The sequence below is a fragment of the Delphinus delphis genome, chromosome 11 (assembly GCF_949987515.2).
Source record: "Delphinus delphis chromosome 11, mDelDel1.2, whole genome shotgun sequence".
Classification (NCBI taxonomy): Eukaryota; Metazoa; Chordata; class Mammalia; order Artiodactyla; family Delphinidae; genus Delphinus; species Delphinus delphis.
The window spans coordinates 88,574,388-88,589,790 of record NC_082693.1 but is presented as its reverse complement, the minus strand read 5'-3'; the positions used below and the strand labels follow the sequence as shown (position 1 = coordinate 88,589,790).

The 15,403-nt window shown below is 46.1% G+C and overlaps 1 protein-coding gene and 1 long non-coding RNA gene across 2 annotated transcripts in view; one reads left to right on the top strand and one right to left on the bottom strand.

Moving 5' to 3' along the window:
• LARGE1 (LARGE xylosyl- and glucuronyltransferase 1) overlaps window positions 1-15,403 on the top strand; it is a 583,936-nt gene that overhangs the window by 405,413 nt on the left and 163,120 nt on the right. The window lies entirely within an intron of this gene.
• On the bottom strand, window positions 1,702-5,554 carry LOC132433309 (uncharacterized). Its single transcript, XR_009521114.1, has 3 exons — window positions 5,462-5,554; window positions 2,948-3,365; window positions 1,702-1,765 (listed from the first exon to the last, which is right to left on the bottom strand). It is a non-coding gene; the product is annotated as an uncharacterized lncRNA (long non-coding RNA).

Genomic DNA, 15,403 nt, shown 5'->3' with positions numbered 1-15,403 from the left:
CCCAGCATTACCTTTCCAATATCTGGAGCATCTCTGATGGACCTGGTGAGGCTCTTCTTCTTCCAGGGAACCATCCTCACTCCCTGTAGTCCTTCTAGGGCTGGGGCTGACGTACGGGCTGGGCAAGGGGTGATGGGAGCCCATCTGGATCCTCTCTTCTCCACTGCGTGACGGTGTTACAACAGCTCCGGATGGAAGTCAGGGAAGCATCTGGGTGGGCCACGGGAAGGATGTGCCGCTCGGGCAGGCCGCTTGTTCCCTTCATTGTAGCCCCTGTCCAAGCCCAGGGCTCCTCTGTGCACCTCGGGACATGGGAGAGGACAGGAAAGGACACAGATGGGCTCCTGAAGCCATGTGCCTCCTCAGTCCTGAACAGACTGACAAACAAAAACTCTTCAGGAACGTGCTGTGTTCTGGGCATTTTCCATGTTGAATATGGAGCTTTTAGAAATGGAGCAGCTCAGTCTGTCTGTCTGTCAGCCCTTTACTGCCTCCTCACCCCTGACGCCTTCGGCCACTGCCTACCTTCTGACCTGGGCTGACCCACCTGAGTTTTGTCTCCACGTCCAAACTAGGATGGACAGCAAACACTTGAGTAATGCAGCACCTGCCTGAAAACAGGATTAACTGTGCTTCTGAATTTCATTTGTTGTTTCATTAATCACAGCGTCTAGGTAAGGGCTGAACTTTTGTTAACAGCTCTATTCCCTTTTAGATGTGGGTATCTTAAGGCAAATGGGATGCTAACACTTCAGGTGAACTGTTTCGTCTTGGGGCCAGAGCAGCACCATGAGTTGGTCCATTCATCTTGCACAGATGTGGAAACTAAAGCTTGGAGAGAGAAAGTCACCTGCCCTATTTCTCATGGCTTAGCTATTAGTAGAACCTAGGACTCCAAATCCCAACTGTTGGACTCTAATATTTGAACTCTTCCTGTTTTTTTTTTAGACATAGTGCAGATACTGTAAAATCCACCCATGTATAGAGTACAGTCCAGTGGTTGTAGTATATTCAGAGTTGTGTGACCAACACCACAATCTAATTTTAGAATTTTTGTCAACATTCCAAAAGGAAACCTGTCCCCATGAGCAGTCACTCCCCATTCCACCATCCCTCCAGCCCTAGGTAACTGCTAACCTGCTTTCTGTCTCTGGATTTGCCTGTTCTGAACTTCTCATATCTATGGATTTATACAACACGTGGCCTTTTGTGACTGGCTTCGTTGACTTAGCATCATGTTCTCAGGGTTCATCCACATCATAACAAAGATCACGATTTCATTCCTTTTTATGCCTGCATGGTATTCCATGGTAGGGATATATCACATTTTGTCTATCCATTCATCAATTGATGGACATTTAAGTTGTTTCCACTTTTTGATTATTATGAATAATGCTACCTTGAATTTTCATGTACAGGTTTTTGCATGGACTTATGTCTTCATTTCTCTTGGTATATGCCTAGGAGGGGAATTTCTGGGTCACGTAGTAAGTCCATATGTAGCATTTTGGGGAGCTGCCACACCATTTTCCATGGTGGCTGCAGCATCTCCTAGTCACCGTTCTTGACTCCTTTGTTGAGTGCAGGAATCACATCTTAGGTGTTCTGGGCAGACCTTCCCCACCTCATTAGTCTAGTTTAGTAACTCACCTGGTGTTTTTTTTTACTCTGTTACCCAAAGCAGGAAACTCTGAAGCATACCTGACTGGGATCTCAACTTTGGGATACGCCACTTCTGTAACTTCGGGTTTATCAAGTGTTCTTTCTGTAACAGCAAAATGAATTGATGTGATGAGAATCAGTGAACTGAAGGATCCCGTGAGGTGCAGGATATAAAGCCTGGCATAGACCCTAGCCCACAGTAGGTACTCTTTCATTTGTTCAACATTTATACTTGAACTCCTACTATGTGTTATCAAAGCACATAGCAGGAGTCGAAGAGGTAAGCAGTGGACAATACAGACAAAAGTCCACGCCTGCCTGTCTTCATCTTCACCCCTCCACACCTCCCTCTCCCTGGCTCACTCTAGAAAGACTGGTGTTCTGTGTTTCTGGAGTGCATCATTCTCCCTTGTACCTCAGGACCTTTACACATGCTCCTCCCTCATAGTGGAATTTTCTTCCCTGTGTTCAGATCAGTTCCTCCTATTTTATACCTACACAGACATCACGCATCATCCCTTTGTAGCACTTATCACGGCTGTTAGTTTACATTTATCTGCATTTGCATGATTCTCTAACATCCACATCCCCCACTAGACTATAAGCTCCAGGAGGGCAGGGCCTGGGCCGCCATTATTCGTTGATTTATCCCCAGTACCTGGCATGCTGTAGTAAGTGCTCAACCAATATCGAATGATGGGATGAATACCCGTTCCTTTCCCTGTCATTACAAACTGTCAAAGGGGACTTGCTTTAAGCTGGAAGGCAGGCGTCATCCACGTCATGCCTGGGTGAGTGAACAAGCCGCCTCATTGTGCAAGCCACCTGCCACCCTGTCTGGACCACCGTGTTCAATGAGAACATGCGATGATGGACAATCAGGTGTTTAGCAAGGTTGAGGTAAAGAAGGACTTGGAGCACTTGCTACCAGTTTCAGGAAAGAACCGCAGAGCGCGTGAGATCAGAGCTGAGGGCTGCCAGTGGGCGACTTCAGGGAAGCCAGCCCGTCTCCTTACTCCACAATAAAGTTAATTAATCCTCCCCCCGATCCATCTTCCTCCCACCCTGTGACCACTGCCAGCTACTGATCAGCACGGGTGCATGCATCCAGATTCATGCCCCATGGGGCTGGGCTCTTTTTGTAGCAAAGACACAGGGACGACCTCCCACCCTGTCTCCAAGCCAGCATCTTCCGTTTCCTACTCCTGTTCTTGGGAGGAACAGCGCCTCTCCCCCAGCCCCTCTGCTGCCCACTGCCTTTGAAGTATAAGTAATAAACTTTTACAGGTGGTGACAAGAAAAGCCTCATTAGCTTCGTCCCTGACTTGGAGAGTGGCTCTAATCCTCTTGCCTTCTGAGTCCGGCTCCTTAATGTATCATTTTCAATCCGGTACCTCTCAAATTCAGCCCTGCGGCTTCTTTGAAGTGTCACAGCCCCCCACTCCCTCGGTTCCTCTTTATGTTCCAAGCCTGTCTGTGGAGGGTCCTGGGCTGGGCCGGGAAGCCTCCTGTGGGCGCCCCCAGAAGCCTCCATCCTTTCACCGATCCAGTGATGATGGCCTGCCCCTCTCCACTGTGCTCGCATCTGAGCTGAGGGCACTTGATCCTCCTCCAGTCCTTCCTGGGATGGCAGCTCTTCCTTTAGTTTAGCAGCAAATTCCCATTAGGTCATTTGATTGGATTGGCTTCTGTGTTAGCAAGTACTAAAGTAACAACAATAATAGTAATGACGTTAGTAGTAAGACCTTCGATTTATTGATAAAGCTGGTCATTAGACTAACGGCTTCATACATACTGCATTATTTAATCTCCCAACAATCACGTAAGGGAAGGTGCTTTTTTTTTTAATCCCCACTTTACGGATGAAGACACACAGATTTAGGGAGGTTAAGTAGCTTGCCCAAAGTTACATAGTCAGCAGGGGGAGGTTCTGCACTTAGAATCAGGCAGAGTGATGCAAGTACATGCACTTAACCACCTTATAAACCAGGAGGCAATGGAAAGTATTTTTCTTTAACGAATACACACTAGAATTTGTATATCCGAATGGTCTCCCATGGGCGACTCTGCACTTCAACCATATTTTTCCCTTCCTTTAATTGTCAACATCATGGTTTTCAAAGGGCGTTTATTCCTGTAATTGGACAGGTAAGATTAGGAGTTTGGGGAGATTGAGATTATGTAAGTGCCTTGCTACTTCCTTCGCTGTCTAAAGATGTTCCAAAGCTTAAGTGTAATGGTCTTTTGAGAGAAGCATCTCCCACTTAGCACCTAACTATTGGCAAAGCCGTGTACTAAGCACTGGGGATTCAAAAGTGAATTAGACCCACTTTCTACTTATACAAAGAAGAAAATAGAGACATATAAGCAGATTTACATACTATCATGTATACATATGTATTTTAATGTATATGTAGTGTATTTATGATATAAAATGTACTGTATGTTTACACGTCTCATAATTGCTGTAAGGCTTGATGACGTGAGGTGCTGTGGAGACACAGAGCATTAGGAAAAAGTCAGAAGTAACTAATGCTGTATTGCACTGATGTTCATGCCTTGCTTTAAAAGAGTTGCTCTTATTTATTCAGCAGGTTCTAGACACTTGGTATGTTTTCTCACATTGAGAAACTGACAAGAATAGAGACCTATGCTTCTGGCAGTGATCTTGCATGAATCAGCTCTGCCGAAGTACAGGACTCTTTTTAGACACTGTGCAGAATACACTTATGGTAGCTGGCACTTACATAGCCCTCTCTCATCCAGTCACCGTGAGGCAGGCATTTTATCATGGTCCTTAGTTTCTACTGAGGAAACTATTTATATTTCTGCTGAGGTGACTTCATTTACCTAAGAAAATAACAAAAGCAGGTCTGAACTTGGCAGTCTTGCTTTTAAACCTGGGATTTGGGTCCTTCTCCAGGTATCTCAGAATACTACAGAAAGCCCTGTTTTCCTTGACAAAAGCAAAAAACAACCGTAAACAAACATAAAAAGAAAACAAAAAACACAGTTGAATATATTATTTCCTTGCCAGGCAAGGGAACGCACACCAATGAAAAAAATTCACGGAACAGATGGCAGAGAGGAAACTTGAGGGTTTTTAAGTGCAAAAGGGGAAGGTAGGATAGGAGACAGAGTCTGAAAACTGTGTTCTGGGTAGGATGGAATGCATTCATAGGTTTGTACGTCAGCCTTGTTCATCGGCCAGGAGAGAGGAGAGGACATTGCATTAGACCACAGTCACGGCAAGCTCTGACTTGGTCTTTTAACAGCTTCAGCTGTTTCAAAGCAGCTGTATTGAAGTACAAATTGAGTTTTGATCTCTCCTAGGCAGGTACTGGTGGGGCTGGGAATCTTTCTTTTTACACTAAATTCCAAGAGCTGCGTGAGTGAACAAGACAGACACCAGGCTTGTAGATTTCTAATTGGGGGAAACAGACCATAGACAAGCAGGATAGCTCAGATGGTGGTTAAGTGCAGTGAGGGGTAGAGAAGAACCACGATGGAGATGGAGGGGTGGGGGTAGGAGGCTCTAGGAGGCTACTGTTTAAAGTCACAAAAGATGAGAAGGTTCAGGCAATAAAAGACACCGTCACTTACAAGAGGAGGAGTGCTCTAAGCGGACAAGGGCTCGTGTGCAGAAGCAGGCGAGGGTTCGTGATATTTGAGGAAGAGAAAGGAAGCCAAGGTCCCTGAAGGGGTAGCAGGTGGAGGGGTTGGGAGTCGGGGGCTAGTTCATGGAGGACTTCCTGATGAACTGCAGGCAGGGGACACAGAGAAGAGAGGAAATCCTCACCTGTTCCTCAACGTGGGGCTTGCATGGCATCCGTGAATGGAGTTGGGCTCTCCCTCTGAGCCCCAGCGTGCAGTCCTCTGCCGGAGGCATCACAGGAAGAGGATAGAGACTCCAGAACAGTTTCCTGCCCTCTCGTGGACTTGCTGCGTGGTCCTGGAGAAGTGGATTCTCTCTCTTCGTTGTGAATTTTGCAGAACCTGTAGGTGTTTTCTAAGCAGCAGTGGCAGATAAAAAAGGAGACTCCAATTCCTGGTCTTAGCTGCAGCAGCGATACCAACTAACCCGGTGCCTGGAAGTAAGGTCTTTAATCCCACATTTCTCATCTGCAAAACGAGTATAGTAGTTGAGCTACCTACCTGCGAGGGGAGTTGCGATGCTTCGTGGGAATAACGGGTGGGGACGCAGTTTGGAACAGTTGAAAAGATACAGATTCACAAGGCATTGATGTTATCGATCTGACCAGCTGGAAATATCAATGGCAGCACAGCATGGAACATTTTGACGCAGTTGTCGTCGTCGTCATCTACCATTGACTGAACACTCACTGTGCGTTAGGCACTGTGCTGAATGCTTTCACGGGCATGAAGCTGTGTTGTATCTTCAGTAGCAGCTCAGCCATTCCAGTCATTTACACCACCCATCAGGTAGCATTTAACCTGGGGAAGCTCATCTCCATTACTTTTTACAACAGCACCAAGAGGCAAGCATTGCTATCTCTGTTTCATAGGTGGGGGAAACGGAGAGGTGTTGGTTAGATTCAGTGTTCAGAAGCACGCAGCCTGCAACTGGAAAAATTCCAGACCCACACCTAGGGCTGTTTGTCTTCAGAGCTGATCATCTGACCACGAGGCAGCACCGCGTCTTCTTGGCAAAGTTCTCTGTAGCTGTAAGCATCACCTGGTATCTACAAATCATCTAATACTCAGACTCAGTGCCTTGGGCTGAAAAGATTAACAAGCAGACTTCTCTTGGGCATGTACCCTTGTACCAGTGTTAAACTGAGATGGGCATCACCACGCTCGGAGTAGCATCTTGTAGATGAGAACCTTTAAAAGGGATTGAGCGATTGCTGGGCCCTTTGCAAACAGAAGGCGCCCTATGACCGCTCCCCAATCAGAATACGGAGGGCCCTAGGCAGCAAATAGGTTAGGAGAGCTTCTTCACTGTGTCAAGAGAATGGACACTGATATTTGTTACCTTGGTACTACGCAAATGTGGACCAAGGAGATAGGCTACCTGGGGCCATAGGGTAAAATGAATGTTTTTGAGCCCAATTACGTGGCTGTGAATCCCGGTCCCAAGATATCCTAGCTTGGGTCCCCTGGGGCAGTGGTTCAACTATTCTGTCCTCAGTTTCCTCATCTGCAAAATGTGTATGATAGTTCTTCCTACTTCATAGGGTTGTTGAGGGGGATTAATTGGGGGCAACTCATGGAAAGCCCTTTGGCCAATACCTGGGCCAGCACGCAGAGTCAGTCTGTCATTTCCACTAGGCTGAGCAGTCGTGTTACTTCCACAAAAGGCACTTAAAGATGTGGGCATGTAAGAAAAAAACACCATGCCAGTAGGGACATCCACTTAGACAGAGATGATTTTTACCAGGAAGGTAGCAGAGATAGGTTCTTTCTCAATTCAAGAGAGTACACAGTTAGGGCTTCCCTGGTGGCGCAGTGGTTGAGAGTCCTCCCGCCGATGCAGGGGACGCGGGTTCGTGCCCCGGTCCGGGAAGATCCCACATGCCGCGGAGCAGCTGTGCCCGTGAGCCATGGCCGCTGAGCCTGCATGTCCAGAGCCTGTGCTCCGCAACTGGAGAGGCCACAACAGTGAGAGCCCCGCATACCGCAAAAAAAAACAGAGAGTACACACACGTTACTCGCCTGGGCCCTACTACGCTCCTCACTTACCCAGCCATTAAACATAATTTTGACTTTGATGGGGTACTTTGGTATTTCCTCATTTTGCCCTGAAAATGAGACATTAGCAGGCTGCATGGTAGAATACATTGCCTTTCAAGACAGAGTGCACATCGTCCCCCATTCCCCTCCCAAGGGGACTCGCTAGTGTGTCCGACGCTGTTCCAAGACCCCAGGACAGGGTCAGTATGCCCTTCTATATGGTAAGTAATTTAAAACATTTTCCAATTAAAACATAAACAAGTATGAGATAAGCTTTAGAATGCACACAAACGATTAAGATAAAAATGGAGACTTCAGAGAAATCACTCGCTCACCAGCAGACTCCTTTGGGCTCTTAGGGATTTTGTTAGTGAGAATCTGCAGAGCTCTGGGAATGCACAGCCTGTGCCTTTGGACAGGTCAGCCAGAGTCCTCACTGTGCTTCCTGCTTGCTGTGTAACCAGTGTATTACTCAGAGACTCTGTTTCCTCTGCTGTAGCCAAGATGATATTGCTTTCCACTTCGACCGATTTGGGGCAGTGTCACGGGAGATGACCCATGTACAGGTAGAGCACAGTGCCCAGCAGGTGGCTGACACACGGTATAATCGCCCACACTCCCTCGGCTTCACTTGGCATTGGAGAATCAAGGTGGGCCAGCTGTGCTGCTGGGCCTTGCAATCTGCAGCGCAAGCTGCTGGCTCTCTGCGTCTCCCAGCTGCAGAGCCTTCCTCTGGAGCCCGGAGTATCTCAATGCCTTTCCCTCACATCTCCTTTGGTGGCTCATTGGCTTATCTGTCACCTGCCAGGGGCCGACCAGTCCCCATTAGTCTTGCTGTTGCCTGTTCATCCCCCTGCTTTTTCTCTTCTGTCATCACCCCATTAGTACTTCAGCAGCACTATTCTGGCACCCACTCTTTGCAGAACTCAGCAACGTTTGCATCTTTCTGGTTTTCAAATATTCTGTGAAACTCTTGTCATCTGTTGAGTCCTGCAGCCCCTTCAGTGGGTCAGTCCCCATCTCAGCAGAAATTTGCATTACAGCTGCCTCCGGAATGCTTTGCTTCTGCCTCTGACCTTGTCTGCATTTCATAGTAATTCAGCTACATCTTGAGTTCCTCTTCTCTGTGTCAGTTGGACAGTTTCTCTTAGTTTCAGCTATGCAGGCAGTGATAGTCAAAAAGATGGATGGATTCATACTATCCAAAAGCTTTTCAAACCTACCCAGTGCTGGGCCCAAAAAGGAGGCTATAAAACTTGTGATGGAGTTCCAATTTCAGATTAACTGTCTTATTGTGTAGGCAAAGCCCGATGTGATTTCCTCTTCATAGACAAAGAGCTAAGCTCAGGAGAAATGCAGCCAACCAGCACATTAATTAAAAGGAAGTTTTGAGAAGATTCTTTCATCTTCAAAATTTCCTCTCACCTTAAAATGAGCGCCTGGCATTGTCTTTTAAATTATTGAGTCCTGGCTGGCTGGGATAGCTCAATTGAGAATATACGTTCATCTTCTTAACTGCTTTCATCAGCCGTTCTGTCTGACCCTCCAGGGATGCAGGTCTAGCGACCTCAGTCTCTTCCTACCCGCATGCAGCTCTATATAAAAACATAGTTCCTGCCTGTGCCTAGTTAATAATTCTTTAGCTGCATCTTACATAACCACGTGTAGTAAGTAGCCAGCTATTCAGTAAGAGTATTTTTGTGTCCTCAAGCTTCTGGAAGTCCCTAAGCTTGGAAGTAGACACAGAACAACCACGGTACTAATGACAATTCCGGAAACTGTATGCCAGCCCTACCGTGTGAAGATATGAACATCCTCTTAACTGCCTTAAAAGCCAGTGTTGTCCCCTCTTTACAAGGGCATTCTGAGACCCAGAGATGTATCTGCCCAAGATGGTCTCACAGACATTTCAGTGGGACATGGGATGCCAGGCTCAGTTTCGTCTGGGTGAGCTGCTAAGGTTCTTTCCAATTTCTAAAGGACAATCTATAGGCAACGTAAAAGAGAAGAAACATGGGACTAAGGGGGAAGAGTCCCCAGGGAGTTGGCAGCAGTGGTGGGAAGAGGCTAACAGCAGAGGAGGTTTATGAAGTGAGGGCAGCTCTGCAGCTCAGGCTTGGGGGTAAAGGGCCACTGAACTGTCAGCTTTGAAGACAGAGAGCCTCTCCGCCATATTTGAGTATGAAAAGTGTTGGAGGTGATGTCGAGGGTCAGTAACCACCTCTAACTCAGCTCATGCTCGAAGGCATTGCACTGTCTCTTTAGTGAGCAGATAAGCTGTACAGAATTCCCAGGAACTGTAGCACCAGCTGTGGGGCATGTGGGTTTCATCTCACTCTGGTCAGAGACTAGAATCGGAAGCATTTCGGTAATACACTGGGTAACAGTACGTGTATTATAGTGAATCTACAAAAATTGATTTAGATTAGTAAAAATTATAGGAACCACTCATATGTCCTGAGCAATTTCAACGTTCCGGTGCTGTTCTAAACACCTTCCGTCTATTATTTCGTTTAAACGGCACATGAGTCCTTTGTTGTCGATGAGTGAGGTGGAAAGAAAAGCAATCTTTCAAATAAGGACAACATGGCGGGGTTCCTCTTTTATTCTCTATGATAGGGAACCTGGGCAGGCTTTGCAGTGGGTGTTCCGTGAAAGTTTCTGGAATAAATAAATGAGGATGGATAAGACGTAGTCCTTGCCCTTCAGGAATTTGAACCTAGCAGGACTAACATATACCTAAATACATAAACATAATGTAATATCACGTGATACTAGATAAATCAAGGTATTCACGATGTACACAGAGGAGCCAGTTGAGAGAGAGGATCAGAAAAACTCCAAGAAAGTATCGTTGCAGTCAGGGCTTGGAGGAGGAGGTGGCCATGTGTGCAAGGTGGGGAAAGTGCATGCCAGCACCTGTAAGCCATGCAGGTGTACAACCTCTGCACGTCCAGGTGCAGTGACCTTCTGTATAGGTGGGAACACCACCTACCCCAGCCCCACCTGTGCGCTCCCATCTTTCTTCACCTGCCTTATCCTCCTTACCTTCACCTGAGCCTTTACAGTATCGTTTTGTTTACTGTCTCTCTTTGCCACTAGAATGTAAGCTCCCTCAGGTCAGAGCTTTTGTCTGTTCTGTTCTTTGCTCTGGTCCCAGTACACATAACACCTCTCAGCACATGGTAAGTGTTCAATAAAACTTTACTGAGTGAATGAATGAATAAATGATAGTTTTAAAGGATTTAAGAAACGAATTAATGTAAAGTCTAAATATAAAAAAAACTACCCCCCACCGCCACCACCCATTTTTTGGCCTCTGTAGCACCATCACCATTTGACATTCTCTGCATCTTAATGTATTTATTTCTCCGTTGTCTGTCCTCTCCTATTACAGTGTAAGCTCCGTAAGGGTAGGGATCTGATCTTGTTTTCTGTTGTCTTCACCGCCATCTCTTTAGTACCTAGAGTAATATCTGGCACGCAGCAGTGCTGGATAAATATTTGTGGAATGAATGAATGACTGAATGAGGCGGCCGCCGGGGGATTGGATGGAGAAGGGGCGGTGAGGGCAGAGGGGTGGAGAAGTGATAGTGGGAGATTCGGCAAGCTATATAGTTCCACTGTGAAGGGGATCCTATCAGAAGCCAGGACTCTAGGGAATGGAGTGCTTTGTGGAAATTTTGAAGCTGGGTGGTGTGATCACATGTCCATTTTACAAGGAGCATTGGGTGTGGCCTGAGGGAGGCTGGGAGCATGTCAGAGCACTAGTATATGCTAGGTTAAACCTAGACTCACCACTCCTTGCGTTTGGGGAGTGGCTCCTTAGTGCTAGCTTATCAGAATTAACATTGTCAGGGCAAATGATAGGGGAGCCATTTAGCTTGTAGGAGTGGATTCTGTATGACTTTTTAAAAAATGTCTTTATTTTGTTTTTGCTAATTAGTGAAAGATCTGAAAATGTAATACCTTTGAATGGTGCTGAACTGTTAGTAACCATAGCTACTAAAGCTGTCCTATGAAGCCATTAAATGCCCCAAAAGCACTTTGTCAGGACAGCCCACCAATGAGAACAGCCTTACCCCGTCGGCCCTGACAAATTATTGAAAACATGCTGAAATTTCACAAACTTCTGAGGAATTGACCCTCAAGGCCTCCTGTTGATTTTTCTATTTCTCCTCTCATAACTTATTTTCCGTCTCCCAAGTCTATCCAATAGAACTTTCTGCAATGGTGGAAATAATTTATACCTGCACTGTTCAGCAAGGTAGTTGCTAACCACATTGGTCATTAAGCACTTGAGATGTGGCAGCTGTAGCTAGGGGAGTACCTTTTAATTTGATCTAATTTTGATTAAAGTAAATTTAAGTAGCTGCATGTGGCTGGCGGCTCCCGTATTAGCACAACTCTAGACTTCTGGGTCAGCTCTGTCTGAAATTTCACCAAACCTTCTGTGCACCGTTGAAGTATTTAAGCCCAGGACTATCCCGGTTGCTCCAGAAAAACGCTCTTCCTGGGAAACAGAAATGGCACAATCCTTCAGCAAGGCTAACGTGAGTTAGAACAACTGGGGTTAAATAAGATTTTATTTGTAAAAATGCTTCACACGCTGCCTGACTCATCATAAACGCTCAGCAAAGGTAGCATTTAGTTAATCCTTGCAGTAACCCTAAGGGGAGATCCCATTACCTCCATTTTGCAGGTAGGGAAACTGAAACACCAAATTTTAAATCAAGTGCCCGAGATGGTCCTGCAGCCAGTGAGTAGCAGAACAGGGATTCCTTACCCAAGTCTGTTTGTGCTTTCTGTTTTCCTTTCCGAAAAGCAAACTTGTTTTCCAGATTTCAGTGCGTTTTATCACCTTACTCTGCTGGATGAGGTCACCTCTTCACAACACCAGCACAAACACTGCATCCTTTGCAGCCCGTTCTCCCATCTCCCTTATTCGATCCGTATACCGACCCTGCGAGATGGATAGGCACTCTCTCTGATTGCCCAGCTTGGCAGCTGAAGGGAAAGCCTTTAAAACCAAAGTGCTCTCCAAAGGTCCTGACTGGGGTAACTCATGAGCCAGAAAAGCAGCCAGAGGAGTGTGTGTTGGGGGAACGGACTTGGAAGAGAAAAGCAAGATCATAGGCTGCTGCAGAGAAGCCATCAGACTGATGTAAATCAGAGCGAGAGGAGTTGACGGTCTCCATCCCTAAGTGGAGTAGGGTCCAGGGGATTCGGCAGACCTGTGACAAGGACAGGAGACTACTTTCTAATTCCTGGCGCTAGTGACTTGCATCTTTCTCTCCAGTTTGAATGAGATTCTTTATCCCCATTGCCTGGATCAATGTTTTGTTGATAGGAGATGCTCAATAACTATCTGGTGAAAGGATGAACAGGTGAATGAGTGAATCATTTGATGAGCATAAATTGCTGTTGCCTAAAGCACTCTTCCATAAAATAAAATAAATTTAAAAAAAGGTGTTGGCTCTTGCAAGCTTACAGCAATCTAGAAGGACTGGACTGCAGTCACTCACCCAGAGAGAATGTGAAAAGGGATATTTGCGCCTGCGATTCAGATCTAGCATTTTGATAAAAGTCACAGGGTTACAATCAGATACAGTTATATAACCCAGTAAACAGATTTGATAGGAATCGAGATATCTTCTCCTAAATGAGTTACGGGAGATTTAGCGGCAGCTTTCTGAGGATCCTGTAACCCTCGAGCCAAGTTTGGGGAGTGAGAGGAGGACAGGCTCACCTAGTTTCCCGTTCCCCAGATTCGATTGGCACCCGTTTGGATAATCCCCGTGGGATTAGTGCAGTGTGACAGTTACATAAGGAGTATTTAAATAAGATTTGGATGAACTGTGTGAAAATTAGCTCCCCTGCCTCTCGGTGCTCTCTTTCTCCCTGTCTCTGAAGTTACATTTAATCTGGTGGATGGAATTTCTCGGCCTTTCTTCGGCTGTCTCTCCCTGTCTCTTCTGTTTAGTCCAGCTGACTGTCAAGGTGTCTTGGGTGCCCTCCATGCTTGGTTTTGATGCTCTGTTTGAGAATCTCGGGCTGGTTCGCCGGTAGGTAAATTAATGAGATAATCTAAATGAAAGCACTTAGTAAACTGTCAGGTGCTGTGGCAGTGGTAGGAGGTGGATGACATGGGGTAGTTGAGGGTTAGACGCACAGGTTAGACGCATAAAGAAAGCAAGTGAACCCTGCTTTCTTTGGGTTCATGTTGTTTTCTCCAGAGTCTGTATAATAGTGAAGAACAGAGAGGTGGAAGAGCCTTTGGGCATCGGGTACGCCCAGCCCTCGCACTTAAATGAGCCAGGAGACCGGGGCTCAGGGAGGACAAGCCACGTGCTCAAGCTCAATGCAGACATTAGCAGCAGAGCCCACACCGGCCGCAGGTCTCCTGTTCTCTTCGCGTCCCTCCCTCCCTTCCCTCTGCTGGCAGAAGTGCCAGGGAGCAAATCTGCAAAGACCGTCATTTGTTCCTAGCAGCTCTTGACTGTTGGCAAAGAGAAGCATTCGCTGTTCTCAGGATAATCTGGACCTGTTCCGTCAGCATCCTTTTTGTCCTTGTGCACTAGGGATATAGCAGCAAACAAACAGACAAAAATCCTTGTCCTCATGGAGCTCATATTCTCCCCTGGGAAAATGCGTAGAGATAGGTTTTACATGGTGTTACCTGCCTTGGTGAAAAGCAAGTCAGAGTTAGGGGGGCTGAGAGCGCCAGTGTGCCCGGGGAGGGGACTTCATGGTAAGTGGCAGGTGTGGGTCAGAGAGGTCTCGCTGATAATGTGGCACTTAGCTGATTGTTGAATTTGGACGGCGACCTACCTTAAAACCCAAATTCAAAGCAGTCATTTGGTAGAAATCAGGACAGGATTTTTAAAAATATTTTTTAAAGCATCTAATTGTCAAAAAGTCATTGAACATCTACTGAAATGTTCACAGTGCCCATCTCTGATTCATGGGATTACAATGCTATTTCGTGTATTTTTTTAGTTCCTGAATTTCCTATATGGAATACGTATTCCTTTTGTAATTTAAAAAAAACACACACAAAGACTCATTGACATTGGGTGAGGGGATTTCACTGCATTGAAGGGGCAACAAGCCAAGGTGGCTGGGAGTGAGAGGTGCTGGCATGCAGGGGAAGAAAGACTGAACAGGAATAACCAGATGGGGGCAGGGCTGTAGTCCTGGCTCAGCGTCTACTGACAGGTTTAACTGAAAGAATTTAGGGAAGGGAAGGAAGAGCAGCCATTATGATTGACCCTTCAAGTCAGCAGGAGAGTAGTTCCTCAGCCTCTCTGACACCTGTGTTCTCCAGTTTGAAGAGCCTTCCCGCCTGCCCTTCCCTCCTCCATTTAAGATGGGAGAGTCCTCAGGCCCTGTAACACTGCTCCCACCTTTAGATGCAGAAACTCTAAGAAGATTGGGAAAGAGGAATTTATCATCCTTTAACATGTGTTTTCCAGAAACATTATTCCCTTTCCAAGTATGATTCACAGTAAGATTTATCGAGTAAGTTCTGTTCCTGCATTTAAATCATGATGCTCTTGGTTTTAGGGGGAGAAAAGACTCTTAAGTAGTCATTAAGTTGAAACTCTTCAAGATTAGGGACCGTGGCTCGTTTTTCTTTGTATTACCCGTAGCACCTAGCCCCATAAATATTGATTTTATTTGAAAAAGGTGTTTGATAAAGTGAAAGGAACAATGGAAATGTATCTAACTAATTTTTTTAAACATAGGGACATCAGAATCTCCCCAAGTTGTCCACTATCCCAGTTTCTTTATTTGGTGAAGAGTATCTTTGAAGATTTGGATGTCTCCAGAGAGTATCTTTGGAGAGAGAAATGTATTTGTAGGGAGGAGACAGTGATCGTCAGCCCAGATCACTGCTTCCCACTGTTTACACCCACTGTCTCCTCAGATATGCTTGAGGATTAACAGAAAATCTAAAAACCTTGCAACTCTCTTGGCTGGGTCTCACTTTGCCAAACCACCGCGATGACTGCACACACCACCAGCCTATGCCCAGCAGTAGACG